An 8,812-nucleotide genomic window follows, 5' to 3' on the forward strand; every position below is an offset into this window, starting at 1 on the left:
AGCACATAACATCAGAATTCTAATCCCCATAGTTAACCATATGAATTTCTCCATTTTTCCTTGTTGCCCTTTTCACAAAATATTATTGAACTATTATTTAAGTGCTTATTGTATGTGAGGCACTATACTAAGCATTTTATCAGAGCCTCGTGAAGTAGGTTTAGAGATGTAGAAACGGAGGCTCCAGGGATTGAAGTGAAGTGGTAAATTTACACAGCTAGTATGTGGCAGAGATGGGATGAAAAGGGGCTTTTTGGCAAACCTCCTTTTTTTTCTTTTTTTTGAAACAGTCTTACTCTGTCGCCTAGGCTGGAGCACAGTGGTGCGATCTCAGCTCACTGCAACCTCTGCCTCCCAGGTTCAAGCAATTCTCCTGTCTCAGCCTCCCCAGTAGCTGGAACTACAAGCGCACACTGCCTCACCAGGCTAATTTTTGTATTTTTAGTAGAGACTGGGTTTCACCATATTGGTCAGGCTGGTCTTAAACTCCTGACCTCAGGTGATCCACCCGCCTCGGACTCCCAAAGTGCTGGGATTACAGGTGTGAGCCACCATGCCCGGCGGCAAACTCTCAACCGCTACACATTCTGCCTCGTGTATTTATTCCTTTCTTCATTAATTCAACACATATTGATGAAGTACTTGTTAGGCATATGGATCTTAGCCAGGCAGTATATTTTGCTGGAGAGTAGGGAGGAACCATGGATATGGCACTAACATGCCCTCCCCCTTCACCAATAGTGAGCTCACGAAGGGCAGAAGTGATTATCTTATTTAGCTGGGTTCCCCTACTACCTTGTATGAAGCGTGTTACATAATATTAGTCTACTGGATATGGGGTTTTCTTTTCTTTTTTATTTGGAAAATCTGGAATAACAAGGATTTAAGCAGCTCTGACTTGATATAATTGCAACCAGGACTGGCAATCAAATCTCACCGACACATATGAGTCTGGCTTGGCATAGGACTCCTCATTAGAATAGATGCCAAGTTACTTAGCTAGGGAGTAGCCTGGCTTTGTTCTAACTTAAAATCCCGAATTAGAGGAAGTTTATTTTGGATTAAATTAATAACTGGAAATTAATCGATCTTGGAAAAGTTCAGACTGTTTTTATCGCATGTGTCCAATATCATTTTATGCCAACATTTTGATCATCAATCACAGCCAAGATGCCAGTATCTGCACCTTCAAATCATAGTGGTTAGTGGGGATCTAATGTTAATATAAAATATACAGCTCTGTTGGGGAAGCCTCTTTGTCATATTTTGGAAACTGCCCGTGTTTTGCAAAGATGATAAAGTAAACAGCTTTAATCAATTTGCTACTCCCCAGGCCTCAAGCTTAACACATACTTTGTTAGCAGGTGCAGGAAATTGTTTGCAGATGGTGGAATTGGCCAGATGGTTCAGAAGCCAGAAATTGAATCTGGTGAGATACTGACGGGACCATGAGAGGGCAGTGTGACAACACAATTAAGAGCAGTTAACGACAAAATAACTTGGGAGTTAAGATATGGTCCTGATTTCTTCCCTTTGCTCCACACCCACACCCCAATAGAACGTAGCCCTTCTTTTTATCCTCCTACCATCAAAATGTGTGGCATATTTTAGAAACTATTTGAGATAATAGGGTTATTTTATTTATATTTATATATTTATTTTTGAGATCAAGTCTCGCTCTGTAGCCCAGGCTGGAGTGCAGTGGCACGATCTCAGCTCACTGCAACCTCTGCCTCCTGGGTTCAAGGGATTCTCCCACCTCAGCCTCCCAAGTAGCTTGGATTACAATAGGCGTGGGCCACTCGCCAGCTAATTTTTGTATTTTGTTTATTTATTTTTTTGAGAGACAGAGTTTCGCTCTTGTTGCCCAGGCTGGAGTGCAATGGCATGATCTCAGCTCACCGCAACCTCTGCCTCCCGGGTTCAAGTGATTCTCCTGCCTCAGCCTCCCGAGTAGTTGGGATTACAGGTATGCACCACCACGCCCGGCTAATTTTGTATTTTTTTAGTAGAAACGGGGTTTCTCCATGTTGGTCAGGCTGGTCTCGAACTCCTGACCTCAGATGATCCGCCCTGAGGTGTTAGCTAGACATCCAAAGTGCTGGGATTACAGGTGTAAGCCACTGCGCCCGGCTGTATTTTCAGTAGAGACAGGGTTTTGCCATGTTGGCCAGGCTGGCCTCAAACTCCTGACCTCAGGTGATCCGCCCATCTTGGCCTCTGAAAGTGCTGGGATTACAGGCATGAGCCACCACGCCCAGCAATAGTGATTTTAAATTACAGCAGTGACAACTGAAAATTATATGTTAGACATCCCTGCATTTAAACTACTTCACCTGCCCCATTTCTCAAGCCTTCTCATTAGCCTCTTTACAACTCTACTCCAGGGTCTCAAATGTTGTTTGACATTCTTAGAAGCTTTTCATATCTCCCTTCTCTGTTTTTCTGTTTTTTGTCTCCCTCACACAAACTCAATTTGCTCATATTTGATGGTGAAGAGAAATTTCACTTTTAGCCCTTGGTTAGCTGCTACCTTTGCAGATCTAAAGGCTCCCTAGTACACTATGACAAACAAAAGGGACACCTACTCTGGGACGCAAGATCATGGGAAGCATGACGTGGTTCTGGACTTAATGGTTCTGATGATATTTTCCTGATTCTCAGATAACAGTCGAGATATAAAGATCCCAAGAGCCAGCTGTCGCTTATGATAAATATACAGTAACTTCTGGTGTACTGATTTTGTGACATTGTTCGGGAAGTAATTCCTGGATGTCTAGCTAACACCTGTTTTTCCCAGGCACTCTAACAGATTTATAAGCATCTAATTTCCCATATTAAATATCTTTCGGGCCGGGTGTGGTGGCTCACGCCTGTAATCCCAGCACTTTGGGAGGCCAAAGCAGGCAGATCACTTGAGGCCAGGAGTTCGAGACCAGCCTGGCAACATGGCAAAACCCCATCCCTACTAAAAATACAAAAATTAGCTGGGCGTGGAGCTGCATGGCTGTAGCTCCAGCTACTCGAGAGGCTGAGGTGGGACAATTGCTTGAACCCAGGAGGCAGAGGTTGTAGTGAGCCGAGATTGCGCCACTGCACTGCAGCCTGGGCAACCGAGCAAGACTGTCAAATGAATGAATTAATCTCTTTCTGCATAAACTTGGTGGTGGAATATATTTGTTTCCTGGGGCTGCTGTAACAAAGTACCACTGACTGGTTGGTTTAGAACAGCAGATATGTATTGTCTCACAGTTCTGGAAGCTAGAAGTCCAAGACCAAGATTCCCAAGGATTGGTTCCTACTGTAAGACACAATGAATTTCTCTGAGTTTCTCTTCAAAAATTTAGACTACTAACTTCCTTGTCTTTTGTTCTCAAACTCAACTTTCCTGTTCTTCCTTGCCCCTAGTTACTGTAAAACAGCCTACCCCTTTCGTATCAGCTCTAATCAATAACTCACATCTGTTCCCTTGGTTACCTGCACCCCTCTAATGTTCCCCCAAAACTGCACGTCTCACACACTCCACCTCTGTACCTCACGTCCCCCTCCCCTTCTATATTTAAAAATATATATACAAGTAGCCAATCAAGTCAGCTCAGATTGTGCAGTCCAACCCCAGCCCATGGTGTAGGGACACAGAAGTAAAGATTGCATTAAAGATAGAAAAAAACCCTGGTCTCCTTTGTTCTCTGTGCCCTTACGATCTTGATTGATGCAGGTAGCACCCTTCTGCAGAAGTAAATTGCCTTGCTGAGATAATTAAACTTTTGCCTAAGTGCTAGTTTTACTTCACTGCACCAAGCATTTATTCCTAGAACATTTTTACATCCAACACTACTGAGGGCTGTAAGGGAGAATCTGTCATGCCTCTCTCCTAGCAGTTAGCACTTGGTGACTCCAAGCATTTAATGGCTTGTAGCAGCATAACTCCAGTCTCTGCTTCTATCTTCACATGGCATCTTCTTTGTGTGTGTGTGTGTGTGTGTGTGTGTGTGTGTGTGTGACAGAGTTTCACTCTTGTCACCCAGGCTGGAGTGCTATGGCGTGATCTCGGCTCACTGCAACCTCCACCTCCCAGGTTCAAACAATTCTCCTGCCTCAGCCTCCTGAGTAGCTGGAATTACAGGCACCCACGACCAAATCCAGCTAATTTTTGTATTTTTTTTAGTAGAGACGGGGTTTCACCATGTTGGCCAAGATGGTCTCAAACTCCTGACCTCGTGATCTGCCTGCCTTGGCCTCCCAAAGTACTGGAATTACAGGCATGAGCCCCTGTGCCCGGCCTCTTCTTCCTGTGTGTGTTCACATCATCTCCATATCCAGATTTCCTTCTTTTTTTTTTTTTTTTTGAGATGGAGTCTTGCTCTGTCGCCCAGGCTGGAATGCAGTGGCGTGATCTCAGCTCACTGCAAGCTCCACCTCCCGGGTTCATGCCATTCTCCTGCCTCAGCCTCCCAAGTAGCTGGGACTACAGGCGCCTGCCACCACGCCCAGCTAATTTTTTTGTATTTTTTTAGTAGAGAGGGGGTTTCACCGTGTTAGCCAGGATGGTCTCGATCTCCTGACCTCGTGATCCACCTGCCTCAGCCTCCCAAAGTGCTGGGATTACAGGCGTGAGCCACCGCGACCAGCCTCTTCTGCTTCTTATAAGGACACCAGTTCTATCAGATCAGGACCCCACCCTTATGACTTCGTTTAACCTTAATTAAGTCTATAAAAGCCATGTCTCCAAATATAGTCACTTTGGGAGTTAGGGCTTCTTCGACATATGAATTTTGCGGGGGTAGGGTAGGGAAGACACAACTCAGTCCCTAGCAATCTCATTAAATGAGTAATGTAATCTATAAAAAGCTCCTCACCTCTGATCATGCTCCCCAGATGGGAACCACCGTAAACATCTTTCTGTTCTTCATACTATTCACTGGTTTGGACAAACATATAAATTAGAGCATACACACATATAGTTCTCTTTGATTTAACTTTTAGTGAAAAAAATCTCCTTCTCCCATAAGCTTTTTCCCTGCCACTTATCACTACATTATTGATAGCTTCTATATCAGTACATAAAAATCCCAAAATATTCTTTGCAAGAGCTGCCTAGTATTCTCTTGTAAGGATTATAATAATTTCACAGTTTTTCTCTTGGTAGATTATAGATAGCTTTGAATTTTTATTATGGAAAATGTTGCAGAAAATATCCTTGTAGATGTATATTTTCATACTTAATGTTAGTATTTCAGTAGGGTAGATTCCTAGAAGCGAAATTGCTGAGTCAAAAGGTATGCATCTTTGAAATCTGAATAGGTATTGCCAGTTTGCCCTCCAAAAAATTGTGCCAGTTTACATTACAGCAAAAGTATACAGGAGTATATGTTTCCCCACACTCACCCTAGAGTAGTTTCACTATTTTTAGTTTTGCTAATTTACAGCTTAAAAAGTTAAAGAAATGTTTTAGGCCGGGCGCGGTGGCTCACGCCTGTTATCCCAGCACTTTGGGAGGCTGAGGCAGGTGGATCACGAGGTCAGGAGATCGAGACCATCCTGGCTAACACGGTGAAACCCCGTCTCTACTAAAAATACAAAAAAATTAGCCAAGCATGGGGGCGGGCGCCTGCAGTCCCAGCTACTCGGGAAGCTCAGGCAGGAGAATGGTGTGAACCCGGGAGGTGGAGCTTGTAGGGAGCCGAGATCGCGCCACTGCACTCCAGCCTGGGCGATAGAGCGAGACTCTGTCTCAAAAAAAAAAAAAAAAAAAAAGAAATGTTTTGAAAAACAATTATGTTCCCCAAAACAGGAATCATTGTTCTTATTTGTATTTCATGATTGGAGAATTCTTTAGTATATTTAGTATATTTTTTAGTATATTTGTATTTCATGATTGGAGAATTCTTTAGTATATTTAGTATATTTTTTAGTATTTTTCTTTTTTTTTTTTTTTTTTTGATAGGGTCTTAGTGTGTCCAGGCTGGAGGGCATGGGCACAATCTCGGCTCACTGCGCTCACTGCAGCCTCACCCTCCTGGGCTCAAGTGATCCTCCCACCTCAGCCAACTGAGTAGCTGGGACTACAGGTGTGTGCCACCACGCTCAGCTAATTTTTTTTTGGTAGAGATATGGCTTCACCATGTTGCCCAGGCTGGTCTTGAACTCCTGGCCTCATGTGATCCACCCACCTTGGCCTCCTAAAGTGCTGGGATTATAGGCATTAGCCACCACACCTGGCCCAGTATTTATTTTTCTATGAATTGCCTATTTATATTCTTCGCCTGCTTTTTTCCGTTACAATGATATTTCAAAACACTCATTTGTATGAGTTTCTTGTATTTATTGTGGTAAATATGCTTTGTTATATATGTTGCAAATATTTTCTGTCAATATCCCTTTTGTCCTTTAATTTTGATAATATTATTCCTAGCTGTATGGAAGTGAAGTTATAGGACCAAATCTGGTACATAATACAGGGCATGTGCGTTGGGGGTTAGAAATCAGTCTCCAAGAGTGAACACTGGACCAGGGCAGACACAAACCCTACAAATGCCTTCTCAGTGCCTAAGCGCAATGCTTAGAAGACCTTATCTGAAATCAGCCAGACTATTTGCCTGAATAAAAACTTTGAATCTTAGAAGAGGAGATTTTACTATGTTTATTAGTGAGACAGGACAATAGGGTCTGGAGGCAGGGGACCTAAGGCCAATTCAAGCCGACTTCCTAGAACTAAATCAAAAGGAAAACGCCAACTTTCCACACCTAAGTAACAAAAGGACCAGAGGCTACTCCCTTTGCAACTTCTCTCCCCCTTTTTTCTGCTCTCCCTTTACAACTGCCCTCCCCCTTTTTTCTGAGTGGCAGATGGAAAATTGAAAGTATGGTTTTAAATTGGTTGCTTTCTGCAACCAATCAGAAGTTTGCATAGGAGTGTAACTTTGTAACTTCACTTCAGCCTCTGATTGGTTTTGGAAAACAACCAATCAGACTTATTGCAGGCCACTACCTCATTTACTTTATTTTTATTTTATTTTTTGGAGACGGAGTCTCGCTCTGTCGCCCAGGCTGGAGTGCAGTGGCGTGATTTCGGCTCACGGCAACCTCTGCCTCCCGCGTTCAAGCAGTTCTTCTGCCTCAGGTCCCCCCTCCCGCCCCCCCGCCCCCTGGTCCCCCCTCGCCCCGCCGCGGAGTAGCTGAGACCACAGGCACACGCTGCCACGCCCGGCTAATTTTTTTTTTATTTTAGTAGAGACGGGGTTTCACTGTGTTTCCCAGGCTGGTCTCCTGAGCTCAGGCAATCTGCCTGCCTCAGCCTCCCAAAGTGCTAGGATTATAGGTGTGAGCCACCGCGCCCAGCCCACCACTTCATTTACATAGGGTGTATACAAAGTAACCAATGGGAAACCTCTAGAAGGTATTTAAAAGCCAGAAAATTCTGTAAGGGTGCTCTTGAGCCCCTATACTCTGGAGGCTCCCACTCTGTGGAGTATGCTTTCATTTTCAATAAATCTCTGCTTTTGTTGCTTCATTCTTTCCTTCGTGTGTTTTGTCTAATTCTTTGTTCAAGACGCCAAAAACCTGGACACCCTTCATCGGTAACATTAGTACTTGTGCTGAACCCTCTAGCTACCTTACTTATGCACATGGGATCCACTAATGCCCAGGAGCTTTGGTTGAGACATCAGGACCTCCTGATGGACAGGAATTAAGAGAAGACTTGGTCTGCAGCATCAATCTTAAGCACTTGAAGGAAATATAGAAAAATTTAGAAAAATCTAAGTGACTATGTATATTTATACATACAATCAATTATACTCACATATATATATACACACACACACGCACACACACATATATACACATACTCACATATACCAAATATAGGCTTTCCAAAGGCAAAGAGAGTCAGGGGAACCATGAATAAGAAAATAAGAACACTAGGAATTGCATGGTATTAGAGCCTAAAGGAACATTAGTAATTTTCATCATCTTAAATTTTAGTCCAACTGTAGTATTTTACAAATGAGGAAACCAGGGCTCAGAGAGGTTAAATGTTGGGCTCAACATCTCAGCTCCAGTTACAGCAGAGAACCAGAACTCAGTTCTATTCATGCTCAATTTGACAAAACCTCCGTGATTTAGGAGTTCCTTGCATCTCTGGATGAAAAAAAAAAAAAAAAAAAAAAAAAAAACACAGGCCGGGCACAGTGGCTCACACCTATAATCCCAGCACTTTGGGAGGCCAAGACAGGTGGATTACCTGAGTTCAGGAGTTCAAGACCAGCCTGGCCAAAATGGTGAAACCCCATCTCTACTAAAAAAAAATACAAAAATTAGCTGGGTGTAGTGGTGGGCGCCTGTAATCCCAGCTACTTGGGAGTCTGAGGCAGGGGAATTGCTTGAACCCAGGAGATGGAGGTTGCAGTGAACAGAGATCGTGCCATTGTACTCCAGCCTAGGCAACAAGAGTGAAACTCCGTCTCAAAACAACAACAACAACAAAACAACAACAACAAAAAACCACTGGGCTCAGTGGCTCACACCTGTAATCTCAGCACTTACGGGCGGATGACTTGAGGCCAGGAATTCGAGACCAGCCTAGCCAACATGGCAAAACCCCATCTCTCCCAAAAATCCAAAAATTAGCCGGGTGCAATGGCGCACACCTGTAGTCCCAGCTATGCGGGAGGCTGAGGCATGATAATCACTTGAACCCAGGAGGCGGAGGTTGCAGTGAGCAGAGATCGCGCCACTGCACTCCAGCGTGGGCGACAGCAAGACTCCGTCTCAAAAACAAAACAAAACAAAAACAAAAAAAACAACAAAA

This window comes from Pan troglodytes, chromosome 10 (genome assembly GCF_028858775.2).
Source record: "Pan troglodytes isolate AG18354 chromosome 10, NHGRI_mPanTro3-v2.0_pri, whole genome shotgun sequence".
NCBI classification, from domain to species: domain Eukaryota; kingdom Metazoa; phylum Chordata; class Mammalia; order Primates; family Hominidae; genus Pan; species Pan troglodytes.